Source organism: Cololabis saira, chromosome 2 (genome assembly GCF_033807715.1).
Source record: "Cololabis saira isolate AMF1-May2022 chromosome 2, fColSai1.1, whole genome shotgun sequence".
Classification (NCBI taxonomy): domain Eukaryota; kingdom Metazoa; phylum Chordata; class Actinopteri; order Beloniformes; family Belonidae; genus Cololabis; species Cololabis saira.
The window spans coordinates 50257228-50277485 of record NC_084588.1 but is presented as its reverse complement, the minus strand read 5'-3'; the positions used below and the strand labels follow the sequence as shown (position 1 = coordinate 50277485).

The 20258-nt window shown below is 43.4% G+C and overlaps 5 non-coding genes across 5 annotated transcripts; 2 read left to right on the top strand and 3 right to left on the bottom strand.

Moving 5' to 3' along the window:
- Window positions 1-4240: 4240 nt before the first annotated feature.
- On the top strand, window positions 4241-4312 carry trnaa-ugc (transfer RNA alanine (anticodon UGC)). The gene has a single exon. It is a non-coding gene; the product is annotated as a tRNA-Ala (tRNA).
- A 2305-nt stretch (window positions 4313-6617) lies between these two features.
- On the top strand, window positions 6618-6699 carry trnal-uag (transfer RNA leucine (anticodon UAG)). The gene has a single exon. It is a non-coding gene; the product is annotated as a tRNA-Leu (tRNA).
- Window positions 6700-10959: 4260 nt separating this feature from the next.
- Window positions 10960-11031, bottom strand: trnaa-cgc (transfer RNA alanine (anticodon CGC)). The gene has a single exon. It is a non-coding gene; the product is annotated as a tRNA-Ala (tRNA).
- Window positions 11032-11183: 152 nt separating this feature from the next.
- On the bottom strand, window positions 11184-11255 carry trnag-ucc (transfer RNA glycine (anticodon UCC)). The gene has a single exon. It is a non-coding gene; the product is annotated as a tRNA-Gly (tRNA).
- A 2937-nt stretch (window positions 11256-14192) lies between these two features.
- Window positions 14193-14264, bottom strand: trnag-ucc (transfer RNA glycine (anticodon UCC)). Its single transcript has one exon. It is a non-coding gene; the product is annotated as a tRNA-Gly (tRNA).
- Window positions 14265-20258: the final 5994 nt, after the last annotated feature.

The window sequence follows — 20258 nt, the reverse complement described above, 5'->3', positions numbered from 1 at the left end:
CGTTTGCCGCCATGGAAGCAGGTGTCGGGGAGATGAGGATGGAGCTGGCCGCGCTGAGGGACCGCTGCGAGGATCTGGAGGCGAGGTCGCGGCGGGTAATGTGCGCATAACGGGGGTGAAGGAAGGCCGTGAACATGGGAAACATCCTTCTCAGTTTGTAGCTGAGATGTTAAAGGAGGCTCTGAAGCTGGAGGAGCTCCCGACTATAGACCGGGCGCATCGCACCCTCCGCAGCAAACCGACGCAAGAAAACCTCCCGCCCCGGGCGTTTGTAGTCAAATGCCACTACTTCACGGAAAAAGAGTCACTTTTGAAGAAGGCGATGGAGATGAAGTCAGTGACCACCGCGGATGGCGACCACATCCAGATCCTGCAGGATTTCACCCAGACTGTGAGCAAACAACGCGCAGCCTTCACTGAGGTGCGGAGGCTGCTCCGGGGCTGTGACGGGGTCCGTTACGGCCTGAGATACCCCGCAACGCTGAGAATAACCACGGTGGATGGTCGAGAGGCAAGCTTTAAAGATACGAAGCTGGCTAAGGACTTTGTGCTAAAGACTGTGTTACATGAGGCTTCATAATGTTCAGCTTTGGGTAAGTGGCCACTGGCCGATGTAAGTTTTATTAAACGGGGAGATGAGGCTAAGACACATTGAATGCACGTTGCCTTTTAGTCTGAAAATTTCGTGGGCATCTCTTATCTCATAGAGTTACGTTCGGGCTTGTCTTACTTTTACTATAAATATTTCCATATTTAAAGTTGAAAAAGGGAAAATTGATGTCAAAGTGAAGACTGTGTCAAGAGACTATAAATATGTTGTAAAAGTTAAGAATTTGTTATGTTTTATATTGGTCCTATGGGGAGCACGCATGGTAAGCGGGTTAGGAGAAGAAGGTGACTGGAAGAGGAGGAGGTCTCTATTTAGAGACAAACGGTGTAATGTGTGTGTTCAGGTGTTTGTGTACTAAGTGTAAGGCTGAAGTTACATACAGCCTAATGTTTGTCGAAAATGTGTTTTATGATATTGGTTCAGGATCCCCTCTTTCTTTCTTTTTTTTTTCCCCTTCCCTTTTTTCCTTTGGCTATCACTGTCATCAAGCTCAGAAACCCCCATTGAGATGCGTCATTATGTGAAAGGTCCACTTGATGATGATGAATAAAAGTACAGTTGGGGCTGATACCACGCTGGTGAGCTGGAATGTAAGAGGATTGAACCAGCCAGCTAAAAGAAGTAGGATATTCTCTCATTTAAACAAATTAAAAGCTGAAATAGTTTATTTGCAGGAAACCAACCTTTTAAATAAGGATCAAGCAAGACTCCATCGGGGAGGATTCACACAAATTTTTCACTCTGAATTCGGTCACAAAAGCAGGGGGGTGGCTATCCTCTTGCATCAAAATGTGCCTTTTGAAGAGTCTAACATTATAAGGGACAAAAATGGTCGCTATGTAATCATTCAAGGAAAACTGTTCAATAGGTCGGTGGTGCTGGCAAATGTATATGCTCCCAATTGGGATAAGGTTGATTTTTTTCAGACCTTTTTTTCTCTTTTGCCAGGACTGGATTCACATGATTTAATATTAGGGGGTGATTTCAACTGCGTTTTAGATCCAAGGCAAGACCGCTCCAGTACAAAGGTTACTCCACTTAGCAAATCAGCCCGATGCATTAATACTTTCCTTCAAACGTGTGGAATCATAGACCCTTGGAGGTTCAAATATCCAACATCCAAACAGTTCTCTTTCTTCTCCCCAGTGCATCAAACCTACTCTAGAATTGATTATTTTTTAATAGACCAAAAATTACTACCCATGACCACTGAAGTTGAATATGACAGCATTGTCATTTCGGACCACTGTCCAGTACTTCTGAAGCTACGGCTTGAGGAAAATAAGCCTTTTAAACGTACGTGGCGTCTTAACTCGCGACTGGTGGCTGATAAAAAATTTGTCGATTTCATAAATGCACAAATAGATTTTTTCCTAGAAATGAATGAGTCCCTCGAGATAACCTCGAGACCATGAAGGCGTATGTAAGGGGACAGATTATCTCATATACGTCTGGGGAAAATAAAAAGAGATCAAAACGGGTTACTGAGCTAATTGACAAGATTAAAAAGGTAGACCAACTCCATTCAACATCACCCTCTGAAAACCTATACAGAGAAAGGATTCTGCTTCAAACAGAATTCGATACTCTGACGAATGATAAAGCGGTGGATCTTCATTTAAGAACTCGTCACAAGCTATACGAGAACGGGGAGCGTGCCAGTAAGCTTTTGAGCCACCAGCTCAAACAATCAGCAGCAGCCGGTTATATATCTGCAATAAAAGACAGGGAAGGTAAGATCGTAAGAGACCAAATAGGCATTAATGCCCATTTTAAGTATTTTTATGAAAATTTGTATACCTCAGAGGCAGTAGAGGGAGAGCCAATCGAGAATTTTTTTAGTAAACTGGAAATGCCCTTGTTGGAGGAATCAGACAAATTAAAATTAGAAAAAAGTATAACCGTAATGGAAATTGGTAGTGCAATTAGGAAAGTGAAACCCGGAAAGGCGCCTGGTCCTGATGGGTTTCCAATAGAATTTTTTAAAACATTTGGCCCTAAACTGATTCCATTGTTGTCTAAGGTATTGAATGAGGCCCTGATTACAAAAAGTTCTACCCCCCACTATGACCCAAGCTTCCATTTCATTATTATTAAAAAAGAATAAAGATCCACTAGTGTGTGAGTCTTACCGCCCGGTAAGTTTGTTATGTTGCGATTATAAAATTTTGACTAAGGTTTTGGCTGGCAGACTCGAAGAGATTATGCCTAAACTGATCCATCCGGATCAAACGGGTTTTATTACAGGCAGACAGTTGTCAAACAACCTTCGCAGAGTTTACAACATCTTATATCAACCTGGCAGCGTTGAACCAGAAGTGATTCTATCCTTAGATGCGCAAAAAGCGTTTGACAGGATTGAGTATAAATACTTGCTCACCACACTGGAAAAATTTGGCTTTGGACCCATGTTCTGTTCATGGATCAAGATTATTTATACAGCGCCCTATGCCTCAGTGAGAACAAACAGGATAATATCGGACTATTTTTCCCTCTCCAGAGGAACGAGACAGGGTTGTCCATTGAGTCCGCTGCTATTCGATATTGCCATCGAGCCCTTGGCTATGATTTTAAGGCAGACCAGTAGCCTAGCTGGGATATGGAGGTTGGGACACTGGCATAAGGTTTCTCTGTATGCGGATGACCTTATCCTCTTTCTGTCAGATCCATGTACTACTATACCTATTGCTCTCGATCTTATTACCAGGTTTGGTCAAATTTCAGGGTATAAGTTAAATTTAAATAAGAGCGTCTTATTCCCTATAAATGCCAAAGCGCGCCAGATGTCATTTCAGGATTTCCCTTTTTCCATCAATATGGATAGTTTTACTCATCTGGGGGTTTGTGTCACACACAGGCATAAAGATTTGTTCGACAGTAATTTTAAAAGAGTATTTAATGGAGCCAAACAGGATATGGACAGATGGTCGACACTCCCTCTGTCACTCGCCGGAAGGATAAACTCAATAAAAATGTCTATCATGCCCAGATTTTTATTTCTGTTCCAAGCGATACCAGTCTTCATACCTAAATCCTTTTTTAAGGACTTAAATAAGTTAATATCTACTTTTATTTGGAATAAAAAAATACCCAGAATACAGAGGGGGAATTTGGAGAGAAAGAAGGAGGACGGTGGGCTCTCCCTCCCCAATTTTTTGTATTATTACTGGGCTGCTAATATCCAAAAAATCTTATTCTGGTTCTCGGATACATCAGATGATGAATGTCCAGTATGGTGTCATATGGAACAATATGCCAGTAAACCAGCTTCACTCCGCTCCCTAATTTGTGCCCCACTACCTTTGAGTAAACGCTGTTGGACAAACAACCCAGTAATATCTGACTGCCTGAGAATATGGTTGCAGTTTAGGATCCATTTTAAGCATAAACAGGCTCTTGTCGCTTCCCCAATTCTGGCTAACATTAATTTTGCTCCATCCCTAACAGACTCATCTTTTCAACTGTGGAGTAGGAGGGGGATTAACAATGTGATGGATTTATTTAAGGATGGACAAATCTGAATTTTCACAGGTTTGGATTTTGGAGGGATAGAAATAAAGAGGCCACTTCCACTGGATACAGGGCTGCATATGCCACCTCACTACTTTCCTCTCAGGACCACCCATCGAAGGGGATGTAGCTCAGTGGTAGAGCGCATGCTTTGCATGTATGAGGCCCCGGGTTCAATCCCCGGCATCTCCATTAACTGTGTTAATAAACGGCATGAAGTAAGAAAGAGTAATCAGCAACACTTATTGTTACATAAAGGAGTAATTATGTCCACAGTTAGACAAACTCACAAGATGAATTAGGCGTGTTGCTTGCTATTTAACATCAATGCCTTCAAAAAGCTTTAATGGTCATGAGGAGTATATATGGGAAACACACATATGTATGCATTTACACTCACCAGCCACTTTATTAAGTAAAATAACATCTCCAACTGCACTTCAATGAACATTTCTAACCAGCCAATCACATGGCAGTAACTCAATGCAATTAGGCACCTATATATGGTCAAGAGAATCTCCTGTAGTTCTAACCAAGCATCGGAATGGGGAAGTGCGGTCATTTCAGTGACTTTCAACGTGGCATGGTTGTTGGTACCAGACGGGCTGGTCTGAGTATTTCAGAACCTGCCGATCTACTGGGAAGGGGGCGGGTGAAGCCCCCGTGAGTTGCGGACGTGAATGAGACCATCCACTGAGCTCTTTAATGCGGAAACAGAAGTTGAAGACTTTTAAAGATTTGCTTGATGTGTAAAGTGAAATTAAATACAATCAAACTAAGTTTTGCTCCTGCTCTATTTTTAAATAAGCACACTTATGTGTGTGTTCTGCAGCGCGTGTGTGTTTTGCATGTCGGGAACCGAGGATGCACCTGCCGTGGGGTTGCGGGGCCAGCGCGCCGCATCCCCGGGGCAGATCCGGCTGAAATCTCTTTCCCCGGGAGTCCCTGCTACCAGTCCAGGCGGGTTCCTCCGGTCCCGGCCGGTCGGAACCGGTCACATTCCCCGGTTGATGCCGCGGTGATGTGCGCTGCTCCAACCCGACTTCCTGGTTCCCAAAGCGGGGTCCGATCGAATTTTCCTGGTTCCCGGCCGCTTTGGGAGCAGGGATTTTGGGACTCCGTCCCAGGTCGGATCAGCTTCACCCTCCGAGATTTTCAGCAATATCTGTCGGTTACAAACCCCGGTACCGGATCCCCGACATGCGCGTGTGTGTGTTTTGCGGCGCGAAACACACACATACTCATTTATGTTGTGCTTGCCTGCCACACTGATGGAGAGAAACGCCTATGGTGATTTTTAAAAGAAAAATTTTGCATAAGACGTTTCCAGCCGGAGTTATTATAAGGGCGAATGAAAAGGGGTGGCTGGATGAAGGGATGATGATCATGTGGCTGAGACAGGTCTGGAAATTCGGACTGGCGCAGCATGTGTGTGTTCTGCAGCGGGTGTGTGTGTTTTGCCGCACGCGTGTGTGCAGCTCCGTGTCTGTAGACTGCGCCTTTTGGGTCGGTGCACCGTATGTGTGTTTTGAAACCAAAAATTACACACAAAACTGAGGGTGCGCCTTTTCACACGGTGCGCCATATGATCGTGAAAATACGGTAGTCTTGTTCTATACCTGCCACTATGACTACTGACTCTAACACACTAGAGTTTACACTACCTAGGGATTTACCAAAAAAAGAGGAAAGACATGAGAGGAAGTTGTTGGAGACATCCTGCATTTGATGTTTTCAGCCATACTGCGGAAGAACTGTCCTGCATTGATCCTCACAATTCTTGGATTGTCATGCAGGGCTACATTCTTGAAGCACCCCGCTGTCTGAGCTTGAAGAACCCTTTTTGTGTATGGGCCTGGTAAGGAAAGCATTGACTCAAAGACTTGAACCTGTCGAGTAAGCAGCTAAATCCTAAGGCGCTGGATTTAGGCTCCAGTCTCGGAAGAGGTGTGGGTTCAAATCCCACCACTGCGATCAAGGCTTCAAAGATATGTTGATGACTATGTGTTACATCAAATACTACACTTTCTTTGTGATGATCATTGTTTTGGTAAAAACAACAAATATTGACTGTTACAGGAATCTTTCTGAAACTATGTATACGCAGTCATTCCTTAACTTGTGCGATCGGCATGGTCCACTGCAGCTCTGAGCTAAAACAATCCACCAGCCTCAACCTCCCAATATCTTGGATTACAGGCGTGTGCCAATGCACACGGCAGGGACGTTTCACATTTTTCGGTCTTTTGAGATGAGTTTGACACGTCCAAACGAAGCAGACTATGATAAGAAACTATCTCTGGTCCATTTAAAATGGATCAAATGTCTATGTTCTGATAGCAGTCTGAGATTCAAGATGGGAAACATTTTGAGTTAATGCACAAACCTATGAGTGGATGGAGACTTGAGATCATCTTTGTTGTGAATTGACATGAAAACGGGAAAAATACAGAGAAATTAACTGGAAAGAAAAAGCTGCTTTTTTCCATCCGTAAGTGGTAGTGTGGCCGAGCGGTCTAAGGCGCTGGATTTAGGCTCCAGTCTCGGAAGAGGCGTGGGTTCAAATCCCACCACTGCCATCAAGGTTTCAAAGATATTTTGAAGACTATGGGCCAGATTTACTAAGATCCTAAATAAAGAGTACTAAATTGCTGAATTGCTGAAAAAGTTTGCGCGTGCTGTTGTTGTGTGTTTTGCCGGTGATCAACTAAGATTGCGTGCGCAATTGATAACAGGTGCAAACAGCAGTATTTAAACGAGGTGTTGCGCATCTTACGGTTTGCGGCGAAAACTTTGCACCATGGAGAGTCTGGATGGAAAGTAGGATATAGTCGCAAGCGCAAAATGAAATTTGACGAGTTGGAGTTAGAGATATTAGTGGAAGAGGCAAATTGTTGTGCCGTATTCAGCACCCCTCCCGTGAAAAGCACCCCCTCGTATATTCAATGATAAGTAGACCAAGAAAAAAAACAACACACTGACACTTCAATATATTTATATATACACACTCACACAAACACATACTTAGGAGTTTATATTATATATATTTACAAATATTATGGAAGACAACACAGTAAGCAGGCTATTAATTAATGACATCAATAACCATTTACCCGATTTTTGTTATGTGTGACTGTGATTGTGGGAAAGTATGACTATTGTGGAATTTATGAGCGCATTTAAACATGAATCATTAACACAAAACTTGACGCTAAACAGAACATGACACGGAATGAGAATATCATTTTTGTCAGACGAGGGGGTGCTTTTCACGGCAGGGATGCTGAATACGGCACAACACCGGGGTATGACAACTGCAGAACAGGCGCACAATAAGAAACACTTTTTTCTCCATGAAAACACGTGATTTATTTATTATCACAAATAAAAAATGAATGTGCCTCCTGTGGCAACCTTTTGCTGAATAATACTCGGTTTAACATTCAAATAAAATATTTCTCCTTTTGCATGTGGAGATTAGCACCTTCCTTTCGAACGTATTAAATACAGACGCAATCACAATCCCCGCAATAACTTTCAGGCTTGGTAAATCTCATTGCGCGTGGTAAATGGACCAATTTGCATCTTCCCCTCCCAGTATTTAGCGATTTCTGGCGGGTACGCCCCATATTGATTATTCATCAGGGCAAAAGTACTAAATGAATTGCGTGTGCTATTTTGCGCATTTGAGAGGCACAGTCCTCTTTGCACGCTGTTAGTAGATCAGCTGGCACTTTGGTTTGCGGGTGCTGTCAAGTTTGCACACGTTTTTACACACGCAAACCTTTAGTAAATCAGGCCTTATGTGTATCAAATACTGACTTTCTTTGTGATGTTCATTGGTTTGGTAAAAACAACAAATATTGACTGTTACAGGGATCTTTCTGAAACTATACACTGTCATTCCTTAACTTGTGCGATCGGCATGGTCCACTGCAACTCTGAGCTCAAACAATCCACCAGCATCAACCTCCCAATATCTTGGATTACAGGCGTGCGCCAATGCACACGGCAGGGACGTTTCACATTTTTCGGTCTTTTGAGATGAGTTTGACACGTCCAAACGAAGCAGACTATGATAAGAAACAATCTCTGGTCCATTTAAAGTGGATCCAATGTCTTTGTTCTGATAGCAGTCTGAGATTCAAGACGGGAACCATTTTGAGTTAATGCACAAACCTATGAGTGGATGGAGACTTGAGATCATCTTTGTTGTGAATTGACATGTAAATGGGGAAAAATACAGGGAAATTAACTGGAAAAAAAGCATCTTTTTTCCATCCATAAGCTGTAGTGTGGTCGAGAGGTCTAAGGCGCTGGATTTAAGCTCCAGTCTCGGAAGAGGCGTGGTTTCAAATCCCACCGCTGCCATCCAGGCTTCAAAGATATGTTGATGACTATGTGTTACATCATATACTACACTTACTTTGTGATGATCATTGTTTTGGTAAAAACAACAAATATTGAATGTTACAGTAATCTTTCTGAAACTATGTATACGCTGTCATTCCTTAACTTGTGCGATCGGCATGGTCCACTGCAGCTCTGAGCTCAAACAATCCACCAGCCTCAACCTCCCAATATCTTGGATTACAGGCGTGCGCCAATGCACATGGCAGAGACGTTTCACATTTTTCGGTCTTTTGAGATGAGTTTGACACGTCCAAACGAAGCAGACTATAATAAGAAACAATCTCTGGTCCATTTAAAGTGGATCAAATATCTATGTTCTGATAGCAGTCTGAGATTCAAGATGGGAAACATTTTGAGTTAATGCACAAACCTATGAGTGGATGGAGACTTGAGATCATCTTTGTTGTGAATTGACATGAAAACGGGAAAAATACAGAGAAATTAACTGGAAAGAAAAAGCAGCTTTTTACCATCCATAAGTGGTAGTGTGGCTGAGCGGTCTAGGGCGCTGGATTTAGGCTCCAGTCTCGGATGAAGCGTGGGTTCAAATCCTACCACTGCCATCAAGGCTTCTAAGTTGGAGTGATGTATGATGATGTCACACAACTCAGTGATCTGTCGAGGCTGCTCCAAAAGAGAGACTGATGCTTCTAAGCTGCTGACTCAACAGGTTCAACTCTTTGAGTCAATGCTTTCCTTACCAGGCCCATACACAAAAAGGGTTCTTCAAGCTCAGACAGTGGGGTGCTTCAAGAATGTAGCCCTGCAATCCAAGAATTGTGAGGATCAATGCAGGACAGTTCTTCCGCAGTATGGCTGAAAACATCAAATGCAGGATGTCTCCAACAACTTCCTCTCATGTCTTTCCTCTTTTGTTGGTAAATCCCTAGGTAGTGTAAACTCTAGTGTGTTAGAGTCAGTAGTCATAGTGGCAGGTATAGAACAAGACTATGTAATGTGTAATTTTTGGTTTCAAAACACACATACAGCGCACCGACCCAAAAGGCGCAGTCTACAGACACGGAGCTGCACACACGCGTGCGGCAAAACACACACACCCGCTGCAGAACACACACACAAGCACACAAGTGTGCTTATTTAAAAATAAAGCGGCCGAGAACCAGGAAAATTCGATCGGACCCCACTTTGGGAACCAGGAAGTCGGGCTGGAGCAGCGCGCATCACACGTGCTGCAGAACACACACACACAAGTGAGCTTATTTAAAAATTAAAGCGGGAGCAAAACTTAGTTTGATTGTATTTTATTTCACTTTACACATCAAGCAAATCCTTCAAAGTCCTCATCCTCTGTTTCTGCATTAAAGAGCTCCGCTAATTCAGCTGCGCCAGTCCGAATTTCCAGACCTGTCTCAGCCACTTGATCATCATCCCTTCATCCAGCCACCCCTTTTCATTCGCCGTTATAATGACTCCGGCTGGAAACGTCTTCCAAAGTTTTTCTTTTAAAAATCACCATAGGCGTTTCTGTCCATCAGCGTTACAGCATTACACCACCACCACCAGCATTAATTGTTGATACAAGGCATGATGGATCCATGCTTTCTTGTTGTTGATGCCAAATTCTGACCATACCATCTGAATGTCGCAGCCGATATTGAGACTCATCATTCCAGGCAACCTTTTTCCAAACTTCTGTTGTCCAAATTTGGTGAGCCTGAGTGAAATGTAGCCTCAGTTTCCTGTTCTTAGCTGACAGGAGTGGTACCCAGTGTGGCTCTGCTGCTGAGGCCCATCCGCCTTAAGGTTTGACGTGTTGTGCGTTCAGAGATGCTCTTCGGCATACCTCAGTTGTAACGAGTGGTTGTTTGAGTTACTGTTGCCTTTCTATCAGCTACAACCAGTCTGGCCATTCTCTTCTGACCTCTGGCATCCACAAGGCATTTGCCCCCAAGGAACTACCGCTCACTGGACATTTTCTCTTTTTCCGACCATTCTCTGTAAACCCCAGAGAGGTTTTTGCATGAAAATCCCAGTAGATCGGCAGGTTCTGAAATACTCAGACCAGCCCGTCTGTTACCAACAACAACGCCACGTTTAAAGTCACTGAAATTACCGCACTTCCCCATGCTTGGTTAGAACTACAGGAGATTCTCTTGACCATGTCTAGGTGCCTAATTGCATTGAGTTGCTGCCATGTGATTGGCTGGTTAGAAATGTTCATTGAAGTGCAGTTGGAGACGTTATTTTACCTAATAAAGTGGCTGGTGAGTGTGAATGCATACATATGTATGTGTCCCATATATATTCCTCATGACCACTAAAGCTTTTTGAAGGCATTGATGTTAAATAGCAAGCCCAATTCATCTTGTGAGTTTGTCTAATTGTGATCATAATTCCTCCTTTATGTAACAATAAGTGTTACTAATTACCCTTTCTTAGTTCATGCCATTTATAAACACAATTAATGGAGATGCCGGGGATTGAACCCGGGGCCTCATACATGCGAAGCATGCGCTCTACCACTGAGCTACATCCCCTTTGATGGCTGGTCCTGAGAGGAAAGTAGTGAGGGGGCATATCCAGCCCTGTATCCAGTGAAAGTCGCCTCTATATTCCTATCCCTCCAAAATCCAAACCTGATGGATGAATTTTGAAATGTGAAAATTCAGATTTTTCACAAAAGACATGCTGCGATGGCCGGGAATCGAACCCGGGTCAACTGCTTGGAAGGCAGCTATGCTCACCACTATACCACCATCGCACAGATGTGATGCATAAACGTCATAATTTCACCAAAACAGGGCAAAACAGGATTTCAATGGGACTGAGGTTTGTCTGTCCGCTTTGCAGCAAAAGGCAGGACTAGATGACTAGATGCTGGAGGACCCTAACCTCAACAATGCTGCTTCTTTGCTTTGCTCTGTTTTGAATTAACTTGGACATCAGTGCTCCTTTGAGCCCCACTGGATCAATTTTGCCGGATTGCTTTGAACAATGGTGTCCTGAGGGTTAGAGATGAGTCTATATAAAATCAATGACCAATTTATTAGGTACACCTTGCTAGTACTGGGTAGATTTAACAAGGTACTGGAAACATTTCTCAGAGAGTTTGGTCCATATTGACATGATGGCATAACGCAGTTGCTGCAGATTTGTCGGCTGCACATCCATGATGTGAATCTCCCCTTCCACCACATCCCAAAGGTGTTCTATAAGTTTGAGATCTGGTGACTGCGGAGGCCATTTGAGGACAGTGAACTCATTGTCATGTTCAACAAACCGGTCTGAGATGATTCAGGCTTTATGACACGTCGCGTTATCCTGCTGGAAGTAGGCATCAGAAAATGGGTACACTGCGGTCATAAAGGGATGGACATGAACAGCAACAATGAACGGGTAGGCTGTGGCATTGGCACAATGCTAAATTGGTACTGATGGGCTCAAAGAGTGCCAGGAAAATATCCCCCAAACCATTACACCACCACCACCAGCATTAATTGTTGATACAAGGCATGATGGATCCATGCTTTTGTGACGCACACAAAATGTATGGTCACATTTTTGTTGTTTATTTTCGTTTTATTGTGAAAGATTATATTTTCTGTAAAAAAGAGTTACATTTCTGCTTGAAGCAACATGGACAATTATTACTTTCAAGCTCTCTCAAAAACACTGAACAGTGGGACAATCCTAGTGTGCCACCACTAGAGGGCAGTAAGACGATTCACAGCTCTCTCAGAGACCACCTGCTGGACGGACCGAGTACTTCCTCATTCTACTAAGGAAGGCTGACTGGAGAAACATGTGATCGTCTCTGTCTTTTACTCCTGTTTTAACAGGTTTGTACGTAACCAAAGTGTCTTAAACTGCCTACAGTTGTTGCTAAAGTTATTGTTTCCCTGTGAGATCGATTTTTGTGAAGCTAATGTGTTGATTTGAGTGACTGTGTGACCAGGTCCAGTCCGTTTATTTTCTGTTTAGTTTGCTGCTGCCTAAAATGGTGGTTCCCCACCTCTGTCTGTGCAAGGGCAGACCTTGTTTTTGGGTTCCAGAACATTCTTTGAATTAATTGAAGAAGTGTTAAAAACGATTTTTGATGACAGTATTTTGAATTTAAAATGTGTTTCTTTATTTTAATGCACTTTAAGCAGTTCAGATAAAAACGTTTTTCCAGAGCCAAGTTGAACTTAGTCATGCACAAACATACTAGCCAAGTATGTTTGTATGTTATAGGCCTATGATAAGATATTTATAGCATTATGCTAGTTTGACACTTACACAATGTGTGCACTACTGTCTATATGACAGACACTTAAAGGGACACTCCCAGTATTTTTTATGTTTTGGTGAACAGATGCCAATTGAATTTAACAGTTAACTAAGATGTGAATGTGACTGAAAGGTGGTTATGATGACAAAATGTGAATTGTGAGATGATGTAATGAAAAGAAAAGAAGAATTGTGACTATGTTATTTTTGATTTATTGAAAAAAAAAAAAAAAGAACAAGCCAGAGATAAAAAAAGACAATAATAATTCAGGCTGTAATAAATATGCCTCATTCTACTAAGGAAGGCTGACTGGAGAAACACGTTGTGATCGTCTCTGTCTTTTACTCCTGTTTTAACATGCCTTTCCGGTAGCAATACCTTATCTGTCTATGGGTCCTCGACCTGGACCTGTAACACTTTCTTGTTGGTGATGCCAAATTCTGACCATACCATCTGAATGTCGCAGCCGATATTGAGACTCATCATTCCAGGCAACCTTTTTCCAAACGTCTGTTGTCCAAATTTGGTGAGCCTGAGTGAAATGTAGCCTCAGTTTCCTGTTCTTAGCTGACAGGAGTGCTACCCAGTGTGGTTCTGCTGCTGAGGCCCATCCACCTCAAGGTTCGACGTGTTGTGCGTTCAGAGATGCTCTTCGGCATACCTCAGTTGTAACGAGTGGTTGTTTGAGTTACTGTTGCCTTTCTATCAGCTACAACCAGTCTGGCCATTCTCTTCTGACCTCTGGCATCCACAAGGCATTTGCCCCCAAGGAACTACCGCTCACTGGACATTTTCTCTTTTTCTGACCATTCTCTGTAAACCCCAGAGAGGTTTTTGCGTGAAAATCCCAGTAGATCGGCAGGTTCTGAAATACTCAGACCAGCCCGTCTGTTACCAACAACCATGCCACGTTCAAAGTCACTGAAATCACCACACTTCCCCATTCCGATGCTTGGTTTGAACTACAGGAGATTCTCTTGACCATGTTTAGGTGCCTAATTGCATTGAGTTGCTGCCATGTGATTGGCTGGTTAGAAATGTTCATTGAAGTGCAGTTGGAGACGTTATTTTACCTAATAAAGTGGCTGGTGAGTGTAAATGCATAGATATGTATGTGTCCCATATATACTCCTCATGACCATTAAAGCTTTTTGAAGGCATTGATGTTAAATAGCAAGCAGCAAGTCCAATTCATCTTGTGAGTTTGTCTAACTGTGAACATAATTCCTCCTTTATGTAACAATAAGGGTTGCTATTTACTCTTTCTTACTTCATGCCGTTTATTAACACAATTAATGGAGATGCCGGGGATTGAACCCGGGTTCTGTATCCAGTGGAAGTGGCCTTTCTATTCCTTTCCCTCCAAAATCCAAACCTGATGGATGAATGTTGAAATGTGAAAATTCAGATTTTCCACAAAAGACATGCTGCGATGGCCGGGAATCTAACCCGGGTCAACTGCTTGGAAGGCAGCTATGCTCACCACTATACCACCATCGCACAGATGTGGCACATAAACGTCATAATTTCGTCAATACAGAGCGAAACCGGATTTCAATGGGACTGAGGTTTGTCTGTCCGCTTTGCAGCAAAAGGCAGGTCTAGATGCCGGGGGACCCTAACCTCAACAATGCTGCTTCTTTGCTTTGCTCTGTTTTGAATTAACTTGGACATCAGTGCTCCTTTGAGCCCCACTGGATCAATTTTGCCGGATTGCTTTGAACAATGGTGTCCTGAGGGTTAGAGATGAGTGTATATACAATCAATGGCCAATTTATTAGGTACACCTTGCTAGTACTGGGTTGGACGCCCTTTTCCCTTCAGAACTGCGTTAATCCTTCGTGGCATAGATTTAACAAGGTACTGGAAACATTTCTCAGAGTGTTTGGTCCATATTGACATGATGGCATCATGCAGTTGCTGCAGATTTGTCGGTCGCACATCCATGATGTGAATTTCCCATTCCACCACATCGTGTTCTATAGGTTTGAGATCTGGTGACTGCGGAGACCAATTGAGGACAGTGAACTCATTGTCATGTTTAACAAACCGGTCTGAGATGATTCAGGCTTTTTGACACGTTGCGTTATCCTGCTGGAAGAAGGCATCAGAAAATGGGTACACTGCAGTCATAAAGGGATGGACATGATCAGCAACAATGAACGGGTAGGCTGTGGCATTGGCACAATGCTAAATTGGTACTGATGGGCTCAAAGAGTGCCAGGAAAATATCCCCCAAACCATTACACCACCACCACCAGCATTAATTGTTAATACAAGGCAGGATGGATCCATGCTTTCTTGTTGTTGATGCCAAATTCTGACCATACCATCTGAATGTCGCAGCCGATATTGAGACTCATCATTCCAGGCAACCTTTTTCAAACTTCTGTTGTCCAAATTTGGTGAGCCTGAGTGAAATGTAGTCTCAGTTTCCTGTTCTTAGCTGACAGGAGTGGTACCCAGTGTGGTTCTGCTGCTGAGGCCCATCCGCCTTAAGGTTTGACGTGTTGTGCGTTCAGAGATGCTTCGGCATACCTCAGTTGTAACGAGTGGTTGTTTGAGTTACTGTTGCCTTTCTATCAGCTACAACCCGTCTGGCCATTCTCTTCTGACCTTGTGGTGGCAAAAATTGTTGTTCAAAAAGAATGTCAGGACACCTCAGCTGTCTTTCGAAGATTTAATGAAAAGAGGACAAACATTCAATTGAACGGAGCCACACAGTCCAACCGGTCACACAAACCGTCAGTCCTGAGTGAGCTGAAGAAGATTAGCGACAGGTTATTTTATAGTTGAGAGCAGGAAAAGACAAAACATCACCCATCACCCTGGCAACCGTGCCATGATCTGTGTCAAAGGAACATGACCTTGGCATAGGAATGAAAACAGGCAACAGACAGTGTTATACCAAAATTTTCCATTACATTCCACCCCTTTTAGCATTGTATGCTAAACCATAATAAAATAGGAAATTTTGCACTGACCTATCCCGCGACCAATATGCTCTGTCGCGCACCAGCCAAACGCTAGCACACCCCTTCTCCAACGCGGGAGTTACAGAAACCCCGACAGAGGATCTTAGGTCACGGGTACAGAAGAGCCAAAACCTCTCCCGCCACTAGAAAAAGGGGGAGAGTCAAAAGACTCAATCTGTCTAGCTACCCTATCATAGATAAGGAAGGAAAAAACCCCAGTAGGGGAAAAACCCATCATGGAATATAAACTAATCTACTTCAAACAATACCAAAACAAATCACATTCAGCACAATAGTCCATGAAGGGAAAAGGAGAAGAGAAAAAATCAAAGGCACTGTGTGACTATGCAGTTCAAGGATAAAATGAGATAACATGTAAAATAATAATAATAATAATAATAATAATAATAATAATAATAATAATAATAATAATAATAATAATAATCAAAAAATGACAAAATTCTCCACATGTCCTGGCAAAACCCTCCATGTTTTAACCCACCGTACCACGGGGCTAATGCTTGATTCCCTCACAACCTGTCAACAGGACATAACAGCTCATAATCAGTTCAAAACAGCATAAATGAAAAAAAACATCATCAACCTGAGGAAGGATTAATGCAGAATATAAATTAAAGTAGCTCTGGATCCTCCATGGAAGGAGGAGCCCACTCATCATTGTGGTCCATCTCCTGGGCAAACCGTCCAGGTGCGGTGGGAATGGCAGAAGCTACTAATTTCTTCACCCATGGCACAATAAAACACAGAAAAACACACAAACCCAAAAGAATAGTCAGTTCAGGGGCAGAGAGGTTGAACAGTGCAGTTTCCCACCCTGAAATGGAAAACCAGGACCTCCTCTGCAAATGCAACAATACATTCAGGTGTCCGACAACATGTGTCACATCGATCTCGTTGGTCAGCTGCCTCGTCACAGTGGTCATGGTACGGAACCATATGTTGTCCTGTAGCTGCAACGCCGTGTTGGTCATGTTGGTCGTGTTAACAGCAGCCCTTCTCACCAGCCAAAGAGGGGTAGGTGCCGCCTCAGAATCGTGGTCAGGGGGAGGTGAGATTGTCGTGCAGTTGGTCTGTGACGTGTGATCGTGCAGGCTCTCCAACAGCAGCAGAAGCAAACTCACCCCTATGGAGACGACCAGCAGGACGCTGGTCGCCACCCTTAGGCCGCATCCGAGCCGCCTAAGGGGATGGTACGGCCGTGGCCTCTCGATCAGGTGCATGGCGTGCGCGTGGATCAGGAACCCGTCGGCAGTGGCTGGCGTGGATCCACGTGGTACGTCTCTCTGCAACCTCGACTGCTGTCTCCGTCACCAGAAGCACTTGGAACGGTCTGTTCCACCTCCGAGCTTTCCAGTGTTTACGTCTGAAGTCTTTGACCACGATGTAGTCTCCACTCCGAGGTCATGGAGTTTCGTCTCTGCCGGTTTGGGGAGGGCCGCCTTAACCTGCTTGTTGATATCAGACAAAACAGACGACAAGGTTGCACAATATCGTAACATTTCGTCTTCACAAAGGCCCGTTTCTTGCTGCTGCCTCTTAAACGGGCCCAATCCCTGTTTAAAGGTCTCTTGAAACAGGATTTCAAAGGGGCTCAGGCCATTTTTTTGCTTCTCTGGCGCGCCACATTAGCACCACATTAAGCTGGGTGGTAGGCGCAATGTTGTCTTATATCTATGCCCATGTACTCACCGACCTGTTTCAGTGCCGCGCTCACAAACGGAGCGCCATTGTCTGAACTGATTTTTCGCCAGAATCCCCCGGGAATCCCTGGGAATTATCAGGTGCATCAAAGCCTTGGCCACTGCGGCGGAGTCCTGTCTTGTCGTGGGAAAAGCTTCAATCCATTTAGAAAACATGCAAATGATAACCAAAAACAAACTTTTTGTCTTCACTGGGTGTAAGTTCAATGAAATCCATCTGCAAATGTTGAAACGTCTGTCTGGTGGGGGCGAGTTGTGTCTTCATATTCACTCCTATTGCGTATTTCACTCACCATCCCCCACCCCTTGACACATGAAACCGTGTGTCAATTAAGCAAAGTGAGGGAAAAAATACTTGGGGAGACATGATCGGCCGTCGGGCCCCATTCACACCCTGTTAATTACCCTGCAGTCCGCATCCTCCCAGGACCATATTTCAGTGTGCAAAGCCCTTAGTTACAATTCACCAATCTCAACCGAGGTCACAGCCGAGGACGGAAGTAGCAGGGAGACAGATCGTACTTTTAGCGACAAGGGGTTGTTTGGACGCAGTATCTTTTGCAGCTGCGTCAGCTTGAACATTTCATTGAGAGACAAAATCAGATTGTTAGTGTGATCATCACATTTACACACAGCAATTTGTGTAGGCAGGAACATTGTATCCACGTGATGCGCTATGGGTCTACCTGTGGAAAAATAAAAAAAACGTATCGGGGACAAAAGCCCCAAAAGCAAAACCTGCAATGTTAACTCACGTAGCAGGAGCCCTGGAAGCAGAACCAACAACAAAAAAGATCAAAGTCAGCATTGTCAATTGCAACCTCACTCAAATTCAGGTCTTGGGGAACAAATGGATGTTAGCGTTGCGAGTGGTTCTCCATCATCCGCTGTTGGCAAAAGGGTAAGGGTTAAGAACTTGCTGTAGCACTTGAAGTCATGTAACCCCCCTTTCCGTCCACAGTCTGGACGAAAAGTCGTGAACAGTCAGGCAGTCCAGGTAGTGGAGGCGTCTGTAACGTCAGTTTCAGGTCAGTGAAGGCGTCGTCAGCCTCGTCAGTCCAGGTACCAGGGTCTGATGCTTGTAGGCCTTCTCCATGGGCAATTGCTGCCAATGGTGCCTCAATTTCCGCATAATGCGAGACCCACTGTCGACAATACCTGGTGGAGCCCAGAATTTACATCATTTGTTTCTTAATGATCAGTTCTGGCGTTTCTCCTTTTGAATGGCCGTAATTCTGCCAGGTGAGAGGGATCTGCCCTCCCCCGAAATGACATGACCCAGAAACGCAACCCTTGTGGCAACAAACTGCAGTTCGGACAGGCCGGCTTGATGCCCCTGTTCAGCCAAAATGGGTCAACAGGTCCAGAGAATCTTTAACGCATTCGTCTCAGGACTCACTCGCAACCAAGATAACAACAACATACCGCAATAAGCACTTCCAAACTGCCCCTCAGAGCCAATGACAGTAGGCTCATGAACACTATATGGGTCAACGACATGGCATGCATATTGTGTCCGGGTGCATTATTTCCCTTTAAAATAATGTTAATCAATTTATGACATATATCACTTTATTCTATAAAACCTATTTAGTTTGAATACCTTCCAGGTACATTCAGATAATATATGTTACTTTACATTTTGGCATCTCAAACCCCCAAAATGTCAAATGGTACAACCAATGTAAAACCAGGAAAATGTGATTCTATCATAAAACTCTCTATTCTATTTAAAAATGACAAGTATGAACTTGACAGCCAAGGTAGCCAATACAGGTGTCCAAGTAGAAGCCCGTCTAATTTAAAATTAGCTGTAAAAGTCAGGTGGCACAACTGATGTCAGGTGGTGCGACCACATAAAACATTCACTTAAACCAATAAATAATAGGTTAAAGTGAACAAATGGTTGACAACTATGATGTGAATAGATATTGTATTAAATGCATTCATTTGTATATTTGTATAATTATTATTACGTCTTTAAAAGTAAAATTGGACGCTAAAGATACTAAATACCTGGCCACTGGAATGCAATAATCTTAAAATATTGTAGACACAACAGAGTTCTTTTAAAAATACCTTCTGCGGAAGCCTTATTTGTCATTGACCCATATCCAAAAAAAAAAACACAGGGCACTCATTTTACGGGACGAAACCCACTCCTGACGAAACCGTCAATCAACAGTATGTGACTTCACGACAGACAAAATAAAGGAAAATGATTGATATGTAACATGCTTTTCACAATCATACACAATCATACACAGCTCAACGGCAAGAATCCCATTTCCATACAACAAAAACCAGGGTCGTTGCCCTATAGATGTAGGTTTAAAAACACTAAAATACCTTTGTTTGAAGCTTTCACATACATGTACGTGTACACTACATTTCAAATGTTTGGAAAATGGCCAAAAATATCTTTATTTTAAGTATTTTAAAAAATGGGCTACTCAAAGGCCTTATACGTCCTTGACCCACAATCCGGTTCAAATACAGTATCACAAAAGTAACCTGCAACCATTCGAACAGTAAATCAACCCAATTCTGACAATTCCACATCATCAATTCCCCACACAGGGAAAAGAACGAGTAAAAAACTATTTTACTTGTATCCATTTAACAAAAAAAAAAAAAAAAATGTCAACAGAAAGGAAAACGAGACAACATCTCTCTCCCATCCACGCAGCCTCACGTGAACGCTCCCTGCGTGAACGCGCAGTCAGACAAGCGACACGGAGCTTACACACCCACACACACCCACGCGTTTACACACGCACACACAGAGCGCAGGCGCA